Source organism: Trichomycterus rosablanca, chromosome 16 (assembly GCF_030014385.1).
Source record: "Trichomycterus rosablanca isolate fTriRos1 chromosome 16, fTriRos1.hap1, whole genome shotgun sequence".
In the NCBI taxonomy this organism is placed as follows: Eukaryota; Metazoa; Chordata; class Actinopteri; order Siluriformes; family Trichomycteridae; genus Trichomycterus; species Trichomycterus rosablanca.
The window spans coordinates 14,026,053-14,051,291 of NC_086003.1; the positions used below are offsets into that span (position 1 = coordinate 14,026,053).

Genomic DNA, 25,239 nt, shown 5'->3' on the forward strand with positions numbered 1-25,239 from the left:
ATTTTTAGACCCTTTATTTCTCATTTTTTTACCATCCATACTAATGGTGCCCATAACTATACACTATATTGCCAAAAGTATTCACTCACTCATCCAAATCATTGAATTCAGGTGTTCCAATCACTTCCATGGCCACAGGTGTATAAAACCAAGCACCTAGGCATGCAGACTGCTTCTACAAACATTTGTGAAAGAATGGGTCACACTCAGGAGCTCATTGAATTCCAGCGTGGTACCGTAATAGGATGCCACCTGTGCAACAAGTCCAGTCGTGAAAATTCCTCGCTACTAAATATTCCACAGTCGACTGTCAGAAGTATTATAACAAAGTGGAAGCGACTGGGACTGACAGCAACTCAGCTACGAAGTGGTAGGCCATGTAAAATGACAGAGCGAAGTCAGCGGATGCTGAGGCACATAGTGCACAGAGGTCGCCAACTTTCTGCAGAGTCAATCGCTACAGACCTCCAAACTTCATGTGGCCTTCAGATTAGCTCAAGCACAGTGTGGCTGAGCAGCTGCATCCAAGCCTTACATCACCAAGCACAATGCAAAGCGTCGGATGCAGTGGTGTAAAGCACGCCACCACTGGACTCTAGAGCAGTGGAGACGTGTTCTCTGGAGTGATGAATCACGCTTCTCCCTCTGGCAATCTGATGGACGAGTCTGGGTTTGGCGGTTGCTAGGAGAACGGTACTTGTCTGACTGCATTGTGCCGAGTGTACAGTTTGGTGGAGGGGGGATTATGGTGTGGGGTTGTTTTTCAGGAGTTGGGCTCGGCCCCTCAGTTCCAGGGAAAGAAACTCTTAATGCTTCAGCAAACCAAGAGATTTGGTACAATTTCATGCTCCCAACTTTGTGGGAACAGTTTGGGGATGGCCCCTTCCTGTTCCAACATGACTGTGCACCAGTGCACAAAGCAAGGTCCATAAAGACATGGATGAGTAAGTTTGGCGTAGAAGAACTTGACTGGCCTCAACCTGATAGAACACCTTTGGGATGAATTAGAGTGCAGACTGTGAGCCAGGCCATCTTGTCCAACATCAGTGTCTGACCTCACAAATGCGCTTTTAGAAGAATGATAAAAAATTCCCATAAACAAACTCCTAAACCTTGTGGAAAGCCTTACCAGAAGAGTTGAAGCTGTTGTAGCTGCAAAGGGTGGGCCGACATTATATTAAACCCTATGGATTAAGAATGGGACGTCACTCAAGTTCATATGCGTGTGAAGGCAGATGAGCGAATACTTTTGGCAATATAGTGTAAATTAAACACGAACGTTCTAAACATAAGGCTCATTTGCAGTCACTGCTGGACTCAGCTGGCCCCCACATTTTGCTGAGTGGCTCTATAGGTGCTGTCTGCAGGAGCTTTTTTTTACCATTTTAAAGCAGCTCTCACTGCTCTCCATCTTCATTGTTTGCCGCTGTCATGACAAAGTGAAAAGAGAAAACATATTGGTATAGCTACTAAAAGTGAGAGCATTTACATTTGTAGGAAAATGGATCAGCACTGAACCAATTTTTCTTTCTTTTTCATTCACACGATTGCCAAAGGGCATTCTGTGAGATCATTTTATGAGATAGCAGGAACTATTACAACTATTACAACCCCAAATCAGAACCTGAGATATTTTATGTTTTATCTGCTCAACTTCATTTCATCTATTAATAAACCTTCATTCCTGTATTTCAGACCTGCAACACATTCCAAAAAAAGTTGGGACAGTAAAGCATTTACCACTTTGTAATGTTGCCATTCCTTTTCACCACACTTAAATACCAAGTGATTTAGTGTTTCAGCTTTTATTTTGTCCCATTCTTCATGCAAACACGTCTTAAGATGTGCAACAGTACGAGGTCGTTGTTGCATTTTTCGTTTCAGAATTCTCCACACATTCTCTACTGGAGACAGGTCAGGACTGCAGGCAGGCCAGCCCAGTACCTGTACCCTCTTCTTCCACAGCCATACCTTTGTAATGTGTGCAGCATGTGGTTTTGCATTGTCTTGTTGAAAAATGCATGGACGTCCCTGGAAAAGATGACGTCTTGAAGGCAGCATGTGTGGCTCTAAGATCTCAATGTACTTTTCTGCATTAATGCTGCCATCACAGAAGTGTAAATGACCTTTGCCAAGGGCACTGACACGACCCCATACCATGACAGACCCCGGCTTTTCGACTTGTTGCTCCTTTTCGTCTTTGGTCCGGAGCACACGGCTTCCTTTTTTTCCAAAAAAGACCTGGAATGCTGATTTATCTGACCACAATACACGTTTCCACTGTATGATGGTCCATCCTAGATGCCTCCGAGCCCAGAGAAGTCGACGCCGCTTCTGAACATGGTTAACCTAAGGCTTCTTTTTTGCACAGTAAAGTTTTAAGTGGCATTTGTGCATGTAACTCTGTATTGTAGTGCTTAACAAAGGTTTGCCAAAGTAATCCCTCACCCATGTGGTTATATCAGCTATTGCTGAGTGGCGGTTCTTGATGCAGTGCCGTCTGAGGGATTGAAGATCACGAGTGTTCAGCTTAAGCTTGCGCCCTTGGCCTTTACGCACTGAAATTCCTCCTGATTCCATGAATCATTTAATGATATTATGCACTGTAGAGGGAGAAATATGCAAATCCCTTCCAATCTTTCTTTGAGATACATTGTTTGTAAACATTTCAATCATTTTCTCACACATTTGTTGACAAACTGGAGATCCTCTGATCATCTTTGCTAATGAAGGACTCTGCTTTTGTACCAAACCATGATTACAATCACCTGTTGACATCACCTGTGAATCACATCATTATTTAGTTTTTTCACTTCATTACTAGTTAAATGCCCTTGTCCCAACTTTTTTTTAATGTGTTGCAGGCCTGAAATGCAGGAATGGAGGTATATTAACAAATAAATGTCAAAGTAAATGTAAGGAACACTGCATTTTTATTGTATTTGCATTTTCCATACTGTTCCATACTTTGACATTGATTTTATACAACCCCAAATCAAAAAAATTCCTTAGAGACTTACTGGAGCTGCTACAAAATTAACTTAACGGAAGGTTAGGAGGATGCAGAAGTGTTTGCCTGGTTCTTTACAGATGCAAATATGATGCTAATTCACCCTCATAATTAAGCAAAGCGTTTGTTATGTGCTGACTGTTTGCAATGATTCATATTGTATTATAATGGGCTTCCGTCAAAGGCTCAGTGCATCTCAGTTAACATCAGATCTGTTCCTTTATTGAGAATATATGCACGCATTTGCATTTTGTGTCCTCAATTATGTCTTTACGGTGCAGGGACATTTTCGGCTTGACTGTCAATGTCAAAAATAATGGGCTCCATTTTCAATGCAATAATGATCATTGAAATTGAACAGCTTTCGTGCACTCTCATTTTCTCATGCCTTCAAGCACCGCTGTCTTTTTCGCACACTGGAATAGCTTCTTAGTTTAAATTTCAACCAATTAATTTGATGCTACACCATCTCAGGCAGGGAAGTCTTGTTGTAGATAAAACAGTGTGGCATGTTGGCACATAAAGTGGGTATTAAGGACCTCGGTTTCATCCTTATCTCCACTAACTGTGAGGAGTTCACCATGCTATTCCAGTTTCCGCTCAAGTTTCCTCAGGGTGCTCCGTTTTCATCCTACATCCCCATACAGAAGGTGGAGCGGCTACTTTATATTGGCCTAAAGTGTGAATAAATGTGTGCTGTCCCATAATATAGTGGCACTATGTCCAAATGTATTCGTGCCCTGAGTCCAGTCTTTCCAGATGGCATCAAATTCATGACTCACAATTCATCCAGTCACACTCGTACCATGCACCACACATGACATCAAACATTTGGTCACTCATATACACATAGGGTCAATTTCCACTCTTGGCGAGCCTGGTGACTCAGTTGTAGCCTAGTGGTTAAGTAATCGAAAGGTCACAGGTTCAAACCCCACCAGTGACAAAATCACCTCCTTGTTTCTACACACATTGTCTATTTTATCAGCTTCACTTCACTATATAGAAGCACTTTGTAGTTCTACAATTACTGACTGTAGTCCATCTGTTTCTCTGCATGCTTTGTTAGCCCCCTTTCATGCTGTTCTTCAATGGTCAGGACCCCCACAGGACCACTACAGAGCAGTTATTATTTAGGTGGTGGATCATTCTCAGCACTGCAGTGACACTGACATGGTGGTGGTGTGTTAGTGTGTGTTGTGCTGGTATGAGTGGATAAGACACAGCAGCGCTGATGGAGTTTTTAAACACCGCACTGTCACTGCTGGACTGAGAATAGTCCACCAACCAAAAACATCCAGCCAACAGTGCACTGTGGGCAACATCCTGTGACCACTGATGAAGGTCTAGAAGATGACCAACTCAAACAGCAGCAATAGATGAGCGATCGTCTCTGACTTTACATCTACAAGGTGGACCAACTAGGTAGGAGTGTCTAATAGAGTGGACAGTGAGTGAACACGGTGTTTAAAAAAACTCCAGCAGCGCTGCTGTGTCTGATCCACTCATACCAGCACAACACACACTAACCCACCACCTAAATAATACCTATTCTGTGGTGGTCCTGTGGGGGTCCTGACCATTGAAGAACAGGGTAAAAGAAGGCAAAAAAGTATGCAGAGAAACAGATGGACTACAGTCAGTAATTGTAGAACTACAAAGTGCTTCTATATGGTAAGTGGAGCTGATAAAATGGACAGTGAGTGTAGAAACAAGGAGGTTATGGCTGATCAGTGTACTTTCACAGTACTGTAAGTCTCTTTAGATAAAAGCATCTGCTAAATGCCAAAAATATAACTGTAAATGGTGACTTCACATAGTAACTGGTGGTGGTGCTCCTAGAGAAAACCCACACAGACAAGGGTAGAACATGCAAACTCCACACAAAAAGGACCCGTACTGCTCCACCTGGAAATAGAACCCAGGACCTTCTTGCTGTGAGGCGACAGTGCTACCCACCAAGCCACCGTGCCACTCAAATAGTAAATATTCATATAAAATGCATGTATGGACAAATACAGGCAGTAGAAAGCTTTGGATGAATAGATTTACGTACAAGTACGTAATGAGTTCATTCTGTTTACTGGGGTGTGACCAGCTTTCCTGTAGTTTTATATCTATCCATTTGCAAACTGGTGTGTGACCAGCTTTCCTGTAGTTTTATATCTATCCATTTGCAAACTGGTGTGTGACCAGCTTTCCTGTAGTTTTATATCTATCCATTTGCAAACTGGTGTGTGACCAGCTTTCCTGTAGTGTTATATCTATCCATTTGCAAACTGGTGTGTGACCAGCTTTCCTGTAGTTTTATATCTATCCATTTTCAAACTGGTGTGTGACCAGCTTTCCTGTAGTTTTATATCTATCCATTTTCAAACTGGTGTGTGACCAGCTTTCCTGTAGTGTTATATCTATCCATTTGCAAACTGGTGTGTGACCAGCTTTCCTGTAGTTTTATTTGCAAGCTCAAGCAGCTCAAGCAGCTCAACATGACTCATGAAATCCCTACTCAGATCATAAGTCCTGCTGGCAGATGCTGCAACATTATAAATATGTGATATGATGTGATGTGATGTTGCTGACATAAAGTGACGGATGTTTCCAGACAAATGTTACTCCCTTAAGCTATAGTCCAGTCAGAGTGAGACTAAGTTGATAAAACTTCTTTTGTTCTACACTAACAGATGTTACACAGCAGCTGCCACACTTGGGGGCGAGTAAAACTGGATTTGTGGATCACTGGCAAACCAGAATGGTCAAAGGTGGCCGAATAAGATCTTTGATCTCCAGTAACTGAAAAACAATCACCAGATAACCTGAGCAATGGGACACAGTAGCAGTATCCCACTTTCTCTAGAATCCAGGGTTCGGATCCTCACTGGTGCTCTTGGCTGGTCGAATGTCATACAGAAATCATGTGATATGTCAGATAAAGGGGCTTTTATCCGCAAAGCCCTGCAATGGATTGCCATCCTGTCTGGGGTGTGTTACTGCATTGTGCCCATTGATTTTTGGAAAACTGGTCCCATCATGACGCTGATCTGGATAAAACACAGTAAAGCATAAAAATGAAATCTGTAACGTGGCAGGTTACGCCTAACTACTGAACAAGAGGTAAAGCCCCACACTTGCAAGATTGAAAATGAACCCAAGTGCAGGATGCTTAACCAAAAGAGAACAATACTGTAGCTCAAATGCAACAAATAAAAAAGAGACCACTGAGAAAAAAATGCTAAAAAAAGTAATGAAGGACACAATAAGTTCCACAGCAGCAAAGAGAAAGGAGTAAAACTAGATGGGGTCTGAACCCTATCCTGTCAACTAGCGCAATATATTTACGTTACTACAGAAAACATGGTTTTGGAAAGCCCCTTTTTCAGGTTTAAAAAATGCATTAGACAAAGAAATCTTTTTGTGGAAATGTGATAAGAAATGATGGACATGGACAAATGATGGTGCTATATGAAAACTTTCATGTCATTAGTCACAAGAAATTGCAAATGGATAAATCTGCTAAAAGAAACATTCAATGCATTGTGACATTTTTATTGTGAGTGGAAAAGAAAAATTAAGAATGCCATCATTCATACCTGCCATGTCTCACTTTATTAACTGTGCTGATACCTGAGCTGTGTTCAAAACCATTCTACGACTTCATGCTGTAATCGCAAACCAAATAAAGAAAGATATGACTCACATAGTGCACTCATTTTATCTGTTTATTTATAAAAAATAGATCTCGAACATCAGCACATAACAGTGGGAAGTCAATTAGCAGGGTTCCATTTACAGTTCACTCAGGTACTGGCAAATGGACCCATTAGCATTTGCTGTTATGAGGTAGTGCTTTAATTGGACTTTAAGATCTAAATGAATGGAAACGCAGGCTGGAAGTGGAGCCAGACAGAAATCATTTAGCGAGGCTTCTCGAAATAGAAATGAAGATCTCAGGCCCATTAATAATTTAATGAACACTGACATTGCTTTATGGTTAATGTTCTCTAAAAAGGAGTTCTTGAGTACTGGCAAGAGGTGAACAAAAGTATGAAAATCATTGTCTTTTAGTGCTATACAGTAGATCTGTAAATGTTCGTTAGTTAAACCTATTTTTCCCATAAGAAATAATGTAAATAGAATTAATATCCATGCCAGACCCCCAAACCAGCCCCTTACCTAACCTTTCTAATGTCTTAAATAGTCTTTTTTGATATAAATACAAGTATATTTTCCCTTAATCTTAAATTATAGAACAGATATTCCTGTAATAAACAATAATGAACAACAATACACAGTAGTACTGTACATAAAAAACACACATCACATTTTAGTACAGTATGTGAGCTGTACCATACACCATAATACATTGTATCTACCAGAAACAACAATAACTCTCATATTTCTCTATTATTTCCTTCTTTATTTCAATAGTGTTGTATGTTGTAGTTGTAATTGCATAAAAGAAAGAATACTTTACTCAGCCGACTTCCTTCTTCTCTCTCACTCACTGTCCCCTCTTTCTGATACACAGTGACAGCTACTGGCAGGAGTAATTATACAACACAACTAGGGATGCATCAATACCATTTTTTCCCAACCGAGTACAAGTACAAGTACATGTATTTTTGTACTTGCCGATACCGATACCGATACCAATACCTATTGGATCAGATATCTGACATGCTAGAAAACTGGATCGAGTTGTTGGATAGTTCACACTTAGCGATCGAGAGCCGAGTTGCTCCCGAGCTGGCAAATCTAGCGCCGACCAGTCGCCGAGCAAAAATCAGGGCAAAAATCGTGTAGTGTGAACTAGGCATAACGCAGCAACGTGCACTAGGCACACGGTATCGGATGTTTAGTATCGGAGCCTCGTTTGCGAGTACGAGTACAAGGTAATGAGCGCGGTATCGGGCAAATACCCGATACCAGTATCGGTACTCATGCATCTCTTAACACAACAAAATGTAATAGATTTGTTCATTTTCTTACCACTATGCTTTCTCTGCACATTCTTTGGGGCCAATTCAATATACAATTTTACAAAATATAAAGAAAACACCGAAAAAAACACAGCCCACTGTTCGAGTGTTCGCTCATGGTATATATATATATATATATGTACAGTATATATATATATACAGCATTTTTTATATATATATATATATATACAGTGTATCACAAAAGTGAGTACACCCCTCACATTTCTGCAGATATTTAAGTATATCTTTTCATGGGACAACACTGACAAAATGACACTTTGACACAATGAAAAGTAGTCTGTGTGCAGCTTATATAACAGTGTAAATTTATTCTTCCCTCAAAATAACTCAATATACAGCCATTAATGTCTAAACCACTGGCAACAAAAGTGAGTACACCCCTTAGTGAAAGTTCCTGAAGTGTCAATATTTTGTGTGGCCACCATTATTTCCCAGAACTGCCTTAACTCTCCTGGGCATGGAGTTTACCAGAGCTTCACAGGTTGCCACTGGAATGCTTTTCCACTCCTCCATGACGACATCACGGAGCTGGCGGATATTCGAGACTTTGCGCTCCTCCACCTTCCGCTTGAGGATGCCCCAAAGATGTTCTATTGGGTTTAGGTCTGGAGACATGCTTGGCCAGTCCATCACCTTTACCCTCAGCCTCTTCAATAAAGCAGTGGTCGTCTTAGAGGTGTGTTTGGGGTCATTATCATGCTGGAACACTGCCCTGCGACCCAGTTTCCGGAGGGAGGGGATCATGCTCTGCTTCAGTATTTCACAGTACATATTGGAGTTCATGTGTCCCTCAATGAAATGTAACTCCCCAACACCTGCTGCACTCATGCAGCCCCAGACCATGGCATTCCCACCACCTTGCTTGACTGTAGGCATGACACACTTATCTTTGTACTCCTCACCTGATTGCCGCCACACATGCTTGAGACCATCTGAACCAAACAAATTAATCTTGGTCTCATCAGACCATAGGACATGGTTCCAGTAATCCATGTCCTTTGTTGACATGTCTTCAGCAAACTGTTTGCGGGCTTTCTTGTGTAGAGACTTCAGAAGAGGCTTCCTTCTGGGGTGACAGCCATGCAGACCAATTTGATGTAGTGTGCGGCGTATGATCTGAGCACTGACAGGCTGACCCCCCACCTTTTCAATCTCTGCAGCAATGCTGACAGCACTTCTGCGCCTATCTTTCAAAGACAGCAGTTGGATGTGACGCTGAGCACGTGCACTCAGCTTCTTTGGACGACCAACGCGAGGTCTGTTCTGAGTGGACCCTGCTCTTTTAAAATGCTGGATGATCTTGGCCACTGTGCTGCAGCTCAGTTTCAGGGTGTTGGCAATCTTCTTGTAGCCTTGGCCATCTTCATGTAGCGCAACAATTCGTCTTTTAAGATCCTCAGAGAGTTCTTTGCCATGAGGTGCCATGTTGGAACTTTCAGTGACCAGTATGAGAGAGTGTGAGAGCTGTACTACTAAATTGAACACACCTGCTCCCTATGCACACCTGAGACCTAGTAACACTAACAAATCACATGACATTTTGGAGGGAAAATGACAAGCAGTGCTCAATTTGGACATTTAGGGGTGTAGTCTCTTAGGGGTGTACTCACTTTTGTTGCCGGTGGTTTAGACATTAATGGCTGTATATTGAGTTATTTTGAGGGAAGAATAAATTTACACTGTTATATAAGCTGCACACAGACTACTTTTCATTGTGTCAAAGTGTCATTTTGTCAGTGTTGTCCCATGAAAAGATATACTTAAATATCTGCAGAAATGTGAGGGGTGTATTCACTTTTGTGATACACTGTATATATTAGGGCTGTCGAAGTTAACGCGATAATAACGCATTAACGCGACCTCAATTTAACGCGATTAAAAAAAATAGTGCCGTTAACGCAGATTCTAGTTCATGTTGACACTTGACTGGTAGAACAAACATTTTAATGTCGGACTTGCCACCGTTTTTCATTTGCGGTTTGTTAACATAATGTAACCGATCGTCGTAGTGATGTACTTGCTTAATAAAGAAATAAATACACGCTATATTCACAAGTTGTCGGGAGCAGAACACTTTATTACACTTAATTAACTTCTTCTTCTGTACCGAATACCGGAAAGCTGAGTCGAGCACGTTAGTTCATGAACTATGGAAGCCCCAAAGGGTCAAAACACACTCACTTCGTGTAGAAACGGCCATCAAACCATTGTCACGATACAACCACAGAAAAGTCTGTTACAATAACTACGCTTATCCCACCTAAAGCACCGCTGATCTACAATGTTTGCTGATGGAGAAATTCTAACCTACAATCTGACATTTACTGCCTAGTATGTGAGTGAATAAACTCCCTTACAGTTTTCTCTTGTCCCAGCAGTTTTTAACATCAGTACATTTAGCATAAAATGTGTTCACCATTTTAATTGTAACATTTCACTTAAAAATCCTTGTTTTCTATAACATTTACACATATTTTTTTTAATGCGATTAATCGCGATTAACTATATGAAATTCTGAGATTAATCGCGATTAAAATTTTTTATCGTTTGACAGCCCTAATATATATATATATATATATATATATATATATATATATATATATATATATATATATATATATATATATATATATATATATATATATAGAGAGAGAGAGAGAGAGAGAGAGAGAGAGAGAGAGAGAGAGAGAGAGAGAGAGAGAGAGAGAGACGTCCTGTGTTTTGCGAATTCCGGTTCGTAATCCGAAATTTGTTCGTACGTTAAGTTGAAAAAGATCGTTCGCAACCCAAAATGTTCGTAAGGTAAACCGTTCGTAACTCAAGGGTCTACTGTATTTCAACTGACAAAAGGAATTTTGCTATTTACAACTGAATAAGCTGGTGATAAAAGCCAGCTCTGTGCTGGGTCTGGAGAGAAGGATGAAGGACAAAATCAGAGCGATCCTGGACAATCGCTCTCACCCTCTCAATGAGGAACTATGGCAGCTGGGCAGTTCATTTAGTCATAGGTTTATTCCACCCAAGAGTAAGATGGAACGCTTCAGGCATTTTTGTTCCCCTTTGCCATCAGACTGCACAACAATAGAGGAATACACAGGCTGTCCTCACACTGACCAGCCAGCCCTCCCTCATACAGTAACTCAAAGATCATTTTCCCTCACTTTTTCCTGCACTTGATGTTGCAAAACATAACATTAAACACACATATTTTAATATAGTGTTTTCCTATATAGTAAAAATTGTCATACTGCTGTATAACAGTAATTGCCTTTATATAGTATTATTTTTGTTACTCTATCTTCAACTGTCTTTACTCTGTGCTGGAGCTGCTGTAACTCTCACATATTCCCCATAGGGATCTTATCTAATCCTACAATACAAATAGGCTTTGAATGTACGTAGAGGTCACATTACCAGGAGTGAATCAGCTTCATTTATAATTCGATTTATTTATTTATTAACATTATAACGTCATGTTTTACACACTTTGGTTACATTCATGACAGGGCAGGTAATTACTGGTTACACAAGATTCATCAGTTCAAGTCTCTTAATGTCAAACACAGTCATGGATAATTTTGTATCTCTAATTCTCCTCACTTGCATGTCTTTGGACTGTGGGGGGAAACCGGAGCTCCGGGAGGAAACTTCACGCAGACACGGGGAGAACATGCAAACTCCACACAGAAAGGTCCCGAACCGCTCCATCTTGGGATCGAACCTAGGACCTTCTTATTCCATATCTGGTTATAACATATTTATTGTTGTTTCTTAAATTATTATTCCAGGTAGTAATAATCCAGGTCCCCTAATTCAGCTCTTAACAAGGCTACTATCAACAATCTGTGTAACAAACTCTAGTTCCCATCCATACTCACAATTCTGGCCTCGACTGTGCAACCAAAGCATTCCCAACCACCTAAGTATTAACACAGGATGCAGAGCATTGTGCCTATCCATGCGCTCTCACTTTGCCCTTTCCTTGTTCAGACTTTGGCTGTTAGTAGGGCTGGGCGGTATGACTGTACATTTGGTATACTGTCTTTGATCCCTCATACAACATACCGCCATACCATAACATAGTTAATGTTAACAGCTGTAGGCTTCAGTATGCAGCAGATCATATAATATTGTTTGCAGCTAAAAGCACTATGAAGCACCGTGCACATTAAGTAGTTAGCCAGTTAGCGTTAGCATGACAATGTTAACAGATGAGAAAGGCTTCCTCAATATGGTGAAAAAAAATAAACAAAAACAGATGGAGGATGAAGAGAGGAAGACCGAATATACACCGTAATAACCTGCCAAAGAAATGTGTCGAGCCACGGATGTTGCAAACAATACCATTACGAACGCAGTAATAATCCACATATGCAAGGACACGATTCCTCTATAGACAGTCAGAAAAGAAGCTTTCAGAGCAATAATTAAAACACTGGATTCCAGGTATGTCTTACACGGTGAACTGGAATCGGAGATATTTAAAGTCGTCCACTTTTCAAACGTCGTTTTATTCATTAAAGGAAGAGATAAGAGTAATTTTACAATTCTTAAATACTCATTTTGTGGGGCCAAGCAAGGCTTATAGTACTTAAAACCTTTATTATATACATGGTGACATTAAAACTTTTTATATTCTATGTACTTACGACAGTAGAATAAGCCACAGACATAAAAAGTCGCAGTCATACAAAAAAATTAAATAAAATACAACATACCGTGATACAAATTTTTGGTCATACCGCCCAAACCCTAGCTGTTAACATAGCATTTAGCAGAGTGTACAGTTTAGCTGTAGCATAGTATAGTGGATGGATGAACAGCCTAGCCATTAAGAGGTGCATTTGTCAGGACACCATCAGTGTTGGTCCCAAATCCAGATAAAAATAACCCCCAAAATACACCATGATGTAAACTTACCAGCAGTTAAACATGGTGGTACCGCTGTGATGTTCACATATTGCTGCTTTAGGGCATGGGTGACTTGCCATAAGTGACAGAGCCATTCAATTTGCTTTCTACCAGAAAGAAACCATTAAACCAACCATTTTACTGACACTTTGACCAATTATTCCAAAAAACTATATTTTCCTGTTACTGGTTTAGAACGTGTGTAATGTGGTTAGTTTAACTCCAGCCATTTTTATGCTGGTTTTGACTCCTGTCAATGTTATGTAATATTTTTCCCTCAAACCCTTTAAGGCATCCAGGCTACACTAAGAATCTATTAACCACTATTCATTACCATGAGAACACATGGCCAAGACTGTGAGTGCCTGAAGTGTTTTTAAATAAGGATTACTAATGTTACCTTGTTGTGTCAGGCTTTCCTCATACTAACCACATTTTCAGAAAAGTTAGGACAATTTGTAAAATGCAATAAAAAAAAGAATCTGTGATTTGTTAATTCTCTTGAATATTTATTTAACTGATGAAAAAAAAAAAAAAAAAAAATCCAATGTTTTCAATGTCACAGATCAGCTTAATTGTAATTTGTAAACATATACATTAATCAGCCATAACATTAATTGGTTCTACACTCACTGTCCATGTTATCAGCTTCACTTACCATATAGAAGCACTTTGTAGTTCTACAATTACTGACTGTAGTCCATCTCTTTCTCTGCATGCTTTGTTAGCCCCCTTTCATGCTGTTCTTCAGTGGTCAGGACTCTCCCAGGACCACTACACAGCAGGTATTATTTGGGTGGTGGATAATTCTCAGCACTGCAGTGACATTGACATGGTGGTGGTGTGTTAGTGTGTGTTGTGCTGGTATGAGTGGATAAGACTCAGCAGCACTGATGGAGTTTTTAAACACCTCACTGTCACTGCTGGACTGAGAATAGTCCACCAACCAAAAATATCCAGCCAGAAGCACCCCGTGGGCAGCGTCCTGTGACCACTGATGAAGGTCTAGAAGATGACCAACTCAAACAGCAGCAATAGATGAGCGATCGTCTCTGACTTTACATCTACAAGGTGAACCAACTAGGTAGGAGTGTGTAATAGAGTGGACAGTGAGTGGACACGGTATTTAAAAACTCCAGAAGCACTGCTGTTTCTGATCCACTCATACCAGCACAACACACACTAACACACCACCACCATGTCAGTGTCACTGCAGTGCTGAGAATGATCCACCACCTAAATAATACCTGCCCTGTAGTGGTCCTGTGGGGGTCCTGACCATTGATGAACAGGGTGAAAGCAGACTAAAAAAGTATGTAGAGAAACAGATGGACTACAGTCAGTAATTGTAGAACTACAAACTGCTAAGTGGAGATGATACAATGGACAGTGAGTGTAGAAACAAAGACGTGGTTTTAATGTTATGGCTAATCAGTGTATGTATGTATACCTGGACTGACAACTATTCTTTTGGTAACTGGGTCATATTCTGCAGGACCAGATGTTAGTTATTCTTATCATCTGACCACATACTAACATCTGGTCCTGCAGGATATGACCCAGTGGCCCCAAGGGCTGGCTGTCAGAACAGGTATGGTTCTCTTAAGGTGGTCCTTTAGCCAGATGGATGAGGACACATGTGCTTCGACATTGATGGACAGGCTTATAGTTCGTCCTAATCACACACTCATGCTATCAGCCCCCTGAGTCAGACGTGCAGGGATAGACTGAAGGGCACGTAGAAATAGCTGAAATGAGAAAGCGGGTATGAGCAAGGCTGTCAAACGTCTAATCAAACCATGTAATTCAATCCATGGAATATATTAGAAATTAGCTTACTGCAGATACACTATATTGCCAAAAGTATTCACTCACCCATCCAAATCATTGAATTCAGGTGTTCCAGTCACTTCTATGGCCACAGGTGTATAAAACCGAGCACCTAGGCATGCAGACTGCTTCTACAAACATTTGTGAAAGAATGGGTCGCTCTCAGGAGCTCAGTGAATTCCAGCATGGTATCATGATAGGATGCCACCTGTGCAACAAGTCCAGTCGTGAAATTTCCTTGCTACTAAATATTCCACAGTCAACTGTCAGTGGTATTATAACAAAGTGGAAGCAATTGGGACCGACAGCAACTCAGCCACCAAGTGGTAGCCCACGTGAAATGACAGAGCGGGGTCAGCGGATGCTGAGGCACATAGTGCACAGAGGTCGCCAACTTTCTGCAGAGTCAATCACTACAGACCTCCAAACTTCATGTGGCCTTCAGATTAGCTCAAGAACAGTGTGTAGAGAGCTTCATGGAATGGATTTCCATCACCAAGCACAATGCAAAGCGTTGGATGCAGTGGTGTAAAGCACGCCGCCACTGGACTCTAGAGCAGTGGAGACGTGTTCTCTGGAGTTATGAATCACGCTTCTCAGTCTGGCAATCAGATGGACGAGTCTGGGTTTGGCGGTTGCTAGGAGAACGGTACTTGTCTGACTGCATTGTGCCGAGTGTACAGTTTGGTGGAGGGGGGATTATGGTGTGGGGTCGGTTTTCAGGAGTTGGGCTCGGCCCCTTAGTTTCAGTGAAAGGAACTCTTAATGCTTCAGCATACCAATAGATTTTGTATAATTTCAACTCCCAACTGTGTGGGAACAGTTTTTTTTTATTAGCCCTGGTCTTTATATTAATGCAAAAAAAAGGTAATTCTTTAAAAAACACAGCTGTACCAGCTGAGCATCTGATTGGCTCAATAAGATTGATAAAACTACTCACAGTTTACATCTACAAAGTTGCCAGGTTTTTCTTGGGTGGAAAAATCAGGGCATGATTCTGGATCTTTATAAACAAGGCCGTACTAAATCAGGATTTAGTCATTGTTACAGAAAAGTGCCACATTTTACAGCAGTCATTAAGTTACACTCATAAATTGAATGATAGAGTAAATGAAAGCTTCAACACACAGCACAGCCTACCTTAATAATTGAATGTAAACCTAGAACATTCATTGACGGTGCAAGACTGTCTCAAATACGAAAATACTCGTCCGACCCCCCTCTGTGTCTACACAATCTTTCCAAACTCAGTTACCCTAGTCGTGTTTTTAGCTGCTTTACACGTCGACACCTTGGACATTTTGACTAAGCGATTCCTAACTGAATTGCCGTAGGATTGCTAGGACCACCGCATAGTGTCACGAATCAAGCCTCTGTGCTCCTGGATGTGTGTTTATGTGCCACGCCCCTCTCTCCAGGAGCACATGTTGGAGAGGTTTGTTTGGGTTGGCAAGCAAACGCCTCCTCATTTTGATTGGTCTGCTGCCAATCATGTACAGCTGCACCTTGTTTAAGGTCAGGGCATTTAAGGAGGCAGTTTCCAATCCTTGATGGAGACTAGGGCTGCAACTATCGATTATTTTTGTAATCGAGTAAAGAAATACTTTTGCTTTAATAAAGAGCAAAAATAAATACATATAAAATGAAATAAGACGTGTCTCTTAAAACAAACTGTACATTTTTATTCCTTGCATACAGTATACAGTTTAAAGAGAACACTTTTGAAATGCAAAAACAAATACATCAAAAATAAATCAAATTACTTTTAAAATGTATACAGGCAACCTAAAACTAAGGCATAAATAATAATAAACAATAATACATGAACATTGCCTCAAATTTGTGCAACTTTCAGAACTAAAAGTTTCAGCTACAGCTCACACAGAACATAAAGCTTTAATGTTTTGTTGGGAGGTTTTGTGGTATTTGTAGGAGGTTCTGTCAGGATTTGGTGTTTGTGTGCGTGTACATGTGTGTTTGCCTAAGTCTTCAAAAAAGCCTGTGGTGGTTGCGATGAAGAAAAGTCAGCGTATCAACACGACGCTCTGATGGTGTGGATGTTGTACTGAGTTTTTATTTTTTCAGCTTAAAATGATCTCAAACCTTCTGTGGTTTTCTCTGTCCAGTCTCTTGTTCACTATTTTCTCTCTTTCTATATTCTGCAGTCCGCGCTATCAAATCTCTGCTGCGTCCTAAATCGCTACGTTCACACTGAACAGTATGCAGGGGTGTCCAAATACGTAGTATTCATTAAACTGTACGCGGAAAGTACCCGGTTTAGGTCCTGTTAAGTGCTGTTGAAGTATGAGATTTGGGATGCAGCCCTCGTCCTCTTCATGTCACCTGCCTACAGCGTGAATGCGCTGTGCAAAAGTGAAAGTCGTCCGTGCCAAACTCCGTGAGCTGTATATAGCTGTATGGATTGAACGATGCCTCGATGCAAACAATTTGAATCGATGATTTTTAGTAATCGATTTACTCGAGTTTCTCGAGGAATCGTTTCAGCCCTAATGGAGACTATTTTCACTGATTCTGTCATGTTGCCTTTGCCTTATTTTGGTTTGTTTGCTCTTGTTTGTTTGTTTGTTTGTTTGTTTATTTGTATTCATGTTTAAAAGTATTGTTTGTAGTTAGTCTTGTTCATGTTTTGTTTTTAGTCAATGTCCTTCGTTAGCTTAGCTTAGAGTTTAGGTTCTTGTTTAACATGTTTAGCTTTAACTTTGTTCTTTTGTGTTTAGTTAGTGTTAGCATTTAGCATTAGCATAGGTTTCATGTATTTAGCAATTAGCATCAGCCATTAGATTAGCATTTAGCCTAGTTTATGTGTTAGTGTGTCCTGTCTTATTACCAGATTTATGTTCCCTACATAGTGCACTAGAAAGTATTTTAGATATGAATTCATGTTCCCTATGTATTGCACTAGACAGTATATTAGACTTGATTTATGTTTCCTACATAGTGCACTAAGTTGTATATCAGATAACGGATTTATGTTCCCTACATAGTGCCTAAGATAGTATTTTAGATATGAATTCATGTTCCCTACTTATTGCACTAGACAGTATATTAGACTTGATTTATGTTCCCTACATAGTGCACTAAGTTGTATATCAGATAACGGATTTATGTTCCCTCCATAGTGCACTAGATAGTATTTTAGATATGAACTCATGTTCCCTACTTATTGCACTAGACAGTATATTAGACTTGATTTATGTTCCCTACATAGTGCGCTAGATTGTATATCAGATACCAGATTTATGTTCCCCACATAGTGCACTAGATAGTATTTTAGATATGAATTCATGTTCCCTACTTATTGCACTAGACAGTATATTAGACTTGATTTATGTTCCCTACACAGTGCGCTAGATTGTATATCAGATACTGGATTTATGTTCCCTACATAGTGCACTAGATAGTATTTTAGATATGAATTCATGTTCCCTACTTATTGCACTAGACAGTATATTAGACTTGATTTATGTTCCCTACACAGTGCGCTAGATTGTATATCAGATACCGGATTTATGTTCCCCACATAGTGCACTAGATAGTATTTTAGATATGAACTCATGTTCCCTACTTATTGCACTAGACAGTATATTAGACTTGATTTATGTTGCCTACATAGTGCGCTAGATTGTATATCAGATACCAGATTTATGTTCCCCACATAGTGCACTACATAGTATTTTAGATATGAATTCATGTTCCCTATTTATTGCACTAGACAGTATATTAGACTTGATTTATGTTCCCTACACAGTGCGCTAGATTGTATATCAGATACTGGATTTATGTTCCCTACATAGTGCACTAGATAGTATTTTAGATATGAATTCATGTTCCCTATTTATTGCACTAGACAGTATATTAGACTTGATTTATGTTCCCTACACAGTGCGCTAGATTGTATATCAGATACTGGATTTATGTTCCCTACATAGTGCACTAGATAGTATTTTAGATATGAATTCATGTTCCCTACTTATTGCACTAGACAGTATATTAGACTTGATTTATGTTCCCTACACAGTGCACTAGATTGTATATCAGATACTGGATTTATGTTCCCTACATAGTGCACTAGATAGTATTTTAGATATGAATTCATGTTCCCTACTTATTGCACTAGACAGTATATCAGACTTGATTTATGTTCCCTACACAGTGCGCTAGATTGTATATCAGATACTGAATTTATGTTCCCTACTTAGTGCACTAGACAGTATATTAGACTTGATTTATGTTCCCTACACAGTGCGCTAGATTGTATATCAGATACTGGATTTATGTTCCCTACATAGTGCACTAGATAGTATTTTAGATATGAATTTATGTTCCCTACTTATTGCACTAGACAGTATATTAGACTTGATTTATGTTCCCTACACAGTGCGCTAGATTGTATATCAGATACTGAATTTATGTTCCCTACTTAGTGCACTAGACAGTATATTCGACTTGATTTATGTTCCCTACACAGTGCGCTAGATTGTATATCAGATACCAGATTTAATACGCGATCGGGAAAAAAGTCTGTGTCGCGACTGTGTGTGTGTGTGTGTGTGTGTGTGTGTGTGTGGCTCTTGGCCGCTCATTCTAGATTCCGGGAGATTTTATCTGACTTGCGGGTATCAGGGAGCCGCTATGTATATGCGGGAGACTCCCGGAACTTCTGGGAGACTTGGGATGTCTGCTGTACTATTAACATACCAACAGTGCCAGAAAGTATAAAGCTAAACTCTCAATTTTATTTCATAATAAAAATAGTAATTAATAATAGCTTATTGCTTAACAAACTATCCGTGCTTATGGAGATCACATGAGTTTCAGGTCTTACATGAAGTTACTAACAATTTTATTTATTATATAAACTTATTTGATGTTTAGATCATTTGCAAGAGAAACTTCTGTAAGCAGATGTTAACTTAAAGAGCTCTCATGCATAAAAAAAAGAAATTAATGCAAAACAAAACATGTCTCTGAGGCCTAATTTAAAAAAACTATTTTTCCCCCTATTTTTTCCCAATCTAGTCATATCCAATTACCCAATCATAATTCGTCTCTACTGTTGCAAACCTCCAATCCTTATCGAGGAGAGTCACAACCATGACACACCCCCTCCGACATGTCTGCATCACCAACCCATACATATGGCTAAACAGGGCTTCCTCATAACTGCTGGCCTCTGCCGCCTGATCGATTCCACCTGCACGATAAATATATATTTATTTACGCTGCTCAGGTGGCGCAGCGGTAAAATACGCTAGCACACCAGAGCTAGGATTTCAAATACATCGTATCGAATCTCAGCTCTGCCATCCGGTGATAGACTCTTGTTCATCCATGTAGGGAGCCGGATAGGGACCTAATAACTGATGCAATTACGACCTCTGCTCACCTCAGGGTGTGGCTCTCCGTACACAAGGCTGATTGGCATGAGAACTGCTCACGTGTACTGCTCTTGTGTCGGAGGGGGCGTGTGTAAGTTCACTCTCCTCAATCAGGGACCGGGGTCAGCACCAGTAGAGAAAAAGCATTACGCAATCGGGTTTGCCCCCATTCATGCTGTTCTTCAATGGTCAGGACTCTCCCGAGACCACTACAGAGCAGGTATTATTTAGGTGGTGGATCATTCTCAGCACTGCAGTGACACTGACATGGTGGTAGTGTGTTAGTGTGTGTTGTGCTGGTATGAGTGGATCAGACACAGCAGCGCTGCTGGAGTTTTTAAATACCGTGTCCACTCACTGTCCACTCTATTAGACACTCCTAATAGTTGGTCCACCTTGTAGATGTAAAGTCAGAGGCGATCGCTCATCTATTGCTGCTGTTTGAGTTGGTCATCTTCTAGACTTTCATCAGTGATCACAGGACGCTGCCCACGGGTCACTGTTGGCTGGATATTTTTGGTTGGTGGACTATTCTCAGTCCAGCAGTGACAGTGAGGTGTTTAAAAACTCCATCAGCGCTGCTGTGTCTGATCCACTCATACCAGCACAAAAACTATAATTTAAACAATCTAGAATAGCAGCCGAACAACATTTTTATGTTCGGGAACGGGTAAAGAAGAAAACAAAACCCAAAGTGTCATGTTATACTAAAAAGTAATTTCTCCATAAGATTCAGACCACAAAACAACAGTTCTGTCATGAATTAAAAGCTGCTGAACACACAACACCATCCACTGTCAGGCTAGCTTTGTATCACCATGGGTGTTAGGGCTGCTCTTTCTTCCTCGTTTCTTACTGTCTAGCATATTATTAAGAAATCCATGGTGCATTTATAAAAGAACTTTAAAATACACCGAAAACATTAAGACATGACGTTTGCTGTAGCAGAAACAACACAAATCCCAGAAATGCCATAACATGCATATCATTCACAACATTTTAAGCCTCACACTGTCACACACTGTTTGCTTTCTCAAAGACATCAAAGATAACCAAGTCCGCAACACGTACACCATCTAGCTTTTTTTGCGCCTGGCGATTTCTCCACAGTGCGTCTCTGCACACCGGAGACTGCATGAGACGAGCAGCCGGCTGCTCGCAATCTCTCTCTTCACGGACCGTGAGCACAAAGTTGGAGAGAGACAGATGGATGAAGCAAAGGAATATGGGTAACAGGAGTGTGTGCTGGAGAATAGAAGGTGGCAGCAAATGAAGATGAGTAGGTGGAAATAAATAATGATAGACAGAAAGGGGAGGAGGGTGACAGTCTGTGCCAAATGAGGCCATGGCTGCATGTATAATTGCCTCTATTATCACCATCACTCTAGCGCTCAGACGCTGCTCCCTTTTGCCCCTCGCCTCATAAACAGTCTCAGAATAGCTTTGAATATTAAATGAAACGTTGGAAAAAAATATATTATTAGAAATGCAAACACATTTGCGAGTCCATTTCCAGATTGGGATACTTTATAAAAATGCATTAAAAACTGCAATATGTAATTTATTAATTCAGTAGAACACTTATTTAACGAACAAATGTGCAAAGAAAAGATTTTCTATGTTTCAGAGTTTTTTAATGACAAACTTAATTATACAGTCATGTAAAAAAGTTAGGACACCCCATGAAAACCTTTGTCTTTTTGAACATATTGAAACATATGGACATTTGAGCTTCATTTAAACAGTACTGAGAGATGCAGCTTATATCATTAAACAAATAAAACTGAAAAAAATACTTTTAAACACAAGCTGTAAAATGTAATGAACAAAAATGGAAATTGATTGTGAGGAAAAAGTTAGTACACCCTATGCCCTAATAGCTTGTATTTCCCCCTTTGGCTGAAATAACCTCAATTACGTTTCCTACAACCATCTACCAGTCTCTGACATCGACTGGGAGAAAGTTTTTCCCCACTCCTCCATGAAGAATTTCTTCAGCTGTGTGAAGACCCCACATCGTCTCAATATGATTAAGATCCGGGCTTTGACTTGGCCATTCCAGAACTCTCCATTTCTTTCTTTTGAGTCATTCCTTGGTGGATTTACTGAAATGTTTTGGGATTTACTGAAATGTTTTGCTAATTCCTGTCTTTGTCGAAAGCACCTACAATGGGCACACCGACACTGGAACTATACATTGATGTCAACTGGTCTGACAAAAATCATCAGATGAATGGCTTTAATTCTTTGTGTTGCATTGGATTTTGCTATGAATTTTGGGCATTTTTACAGATCACTTACAAATCCTTAACCACTGAGCTACACTGTACATGTAAATCTTAGCAAACTGTAGCCTCAGATTCCTGTTTTTGGCTGACAGGACTAGAACATTACCTAATCTTATATATACTCAACCAAGCAATTTATCAAGAACACCTGTCTAAACTGAAAGGTTGAGAGTTCGAATCCCAGCTCTGCCATGCAACCACTGTTGGGCCCTTAAGCAAGACCCTTAACCCTCTCTGCCCATGGCTATGACCGCAGGGCCGTGGGAGCATGCCCGACTCCCATGGCTGATGATGCACGCAGGGGAACCCCCCCTTCCCTGCCTATTACAAGAGCGAACAGTGATTTGGGGCATTTTTGTCACACTTATTTGTTTCAGTGATTTGCAATGCTGTGCAACAAGTCTATAAAATGAGAAGCTATTTGCCGGGGAATAATCAGGTGTGGGATGTGCTTCAGGTGTAATTGCTATTGAGTGATAAACATTATTTGGACTTGACAGTTCTATTTACTAAACCCTAAATAGAGCTTTCAAGCAATGTGAAGTACTCTAAATCCTTTTTACAAGCAGTACAAAGCCACAATCAAACATAATCAATTCTGATTAAAAATGTTTTGAAATGTATTAGTTTAGTGCTCCAGGACTAGAGGCAACCACAGGGGGAATCTTGAACAGAGCTAAATCTTCCCAGAAGTAGCTGACCAACCAACCGCACGTAAGTCGCACACACAGCGACTTCAGACTCAACTCGTGACTCACAAAAAATGACTTGTGTACAACAAAAGTCAGCAACATTAGTTATGTGTGACAATTATATATATATATATGATCCAACATCATTCTGATCGTGTCATTTTCTGCTTTCTAATAACGCTCCGCCCATCTTAACCCGCAACGTACGCAATGTGTAAATGTTCCAGCCAGCTTCCGGCATAGTGATGAAGCGTCGCTCCCTACTTAAAATGGTGGAATACCCTACGTAGTGCACTTCACAGTAACAGATAATGTGAATGGAACGCTCCTACAGAATTGGCACCAGTGATTGTAAGAACCGCTTTCTGAACCAATCTGACCTTCTGATTTTAATTTTTTGTAAGAAATGCTGTTATCTGCATGTATTTAGTTTGCAGAGTCACACAGATGATGTGTTAATGAAACGCTTGATTGGCTTTCTAACGAGTTCGTGTTTTACTTTACAACCGGGAAACGTTTGGAGGTTTTTAATTATAAGCACATGGATATAATCCAAAATAACGGATTATATTCCAAATGGGACACACGGTTATAAATTTAATAGCATCTGGAACAACAGGTAAGGTAAGCAGTGGTTATGGATTTTTTGCTGTGTTTGGCCGCTGTGCTGTAATTTGCAATGAAAACAAAACGTATCAGTTTAAGCTTTTAACTGGTACCTATGTACCTAAGTAAAGGCACTAAGTAAAATGGCAAAATACAGTCGCTAATCTGTTGTTGTTTTTTATCTGAACTTACAGATTATTTGTTTATTTCTACGCTACATTTCCAATATATGTTTTGTGTATATTATATTGACTCGTGACTCTAGCCTAAAGACTCGTGACTCGACTCGGCTTCGTATTTTGTGACTTGTAGACATCTCTGGTTTCAAGTTATGATGAGTAAAAATCTTTGGAAGCGCTAGTTATGCCTGTTAAATCTGGCATAAAGATAAAACAGCAGCCGACAATAAAATGTAAACATGGTGGCACTGTTGCGGTGCGATTTTATTAAAAAAGGTTTAGAGCCTCAGGCACAGCTGACTTAAGCTTACTGGGCAATAAGAAAAATTGACACTGACCTTTTCCTTTTAAAGCTAAGTCAGCACAATGGAACAGTCACTTATGTAGTCAGCTCTATAGTTGACAGAGACATAGATTTAGTCTTCAGGGACATTCTGGAGGACAGGTCTTTGGCATAGGTGGAATAAGTGGAAAAAGTGGCTGCCGAAAACAGCCTTTTGTTGGTGGTGCCAACTGTATTATGTTTACTCATCAGTTTGTTGTAATGTTTTAGAAAAAGCAGAAAGTGCTCGGGTGGGGCAGAGGTAAATTACGCAAGTATACTATTGCTGGGATCCAGGGTTCGAATTCTCAGTTTTCCAATTACAGCCATTGTATATTTAAATTGACTATTGACTTTAATGCTAAATTTAGTTGTTGTGCTATGATTTGTTCTGAGCAAATTTTTTTATGTGTGTTTAAAAGAAAAAGAAAAAGAAACAATTATTAAGCATTATTATGATAATAGGATAATAGATGGATAATATAGAATGAGATAATATTAGTAATTAATAATGATGATTTGATTTGATTAATTAAAAATAATGATTGTTTGAAGGTTGAACAAAATTCCAGTTGTAACATTTCAGAAGTAAAAAAAAAAGTAATAAAAAAATAATAATAATAAAAAAAAATGAACTAATTTGACTCTTAATGTCATTTGAAAGTATAGGGTTTGGGCGGTATGACCAGAAATTTGTATCAGTGTATTGTACAAGACTTTTTGTATGACTGGGACTTTTGATATGTCCGTGGCTGATTTTACTGTCATTAGTACATAGAATATAAAACATTTTAATTTCACCATGTGTATAATGAAGGTTTTAAGCACTATAAGCTTTGCACGGCTCCACAAAATGTCACAATAAATGATGGAATCAGTACGCGTGAAACAGGTGCAATATATACAATTTTAATTGTTTATTTCATATTTAAGTATTGTACAATTACTCTTACCTCTTCTTTTAACAAATAAAACCACATGTGAAAAGTGGACGATTTTAAA

The 25,239-nt window shown here is 39.8% G+C and overlaps 1 protein-coding gene across 1 annotated transcript in view; it reads right to left on the reverse strand.

The window, feature by feature from the left end:
- The window catches only part of kctd16b (potassium channel tetramerization domain containing 16b), a 95,031-nt gene that overhangs the window by 21,350 nt on the left and 48,442 nt on the right, over positions 1–25,239 (reverse strand). The gene's annotated exons all lie outside the window — the stretch shown is intronic.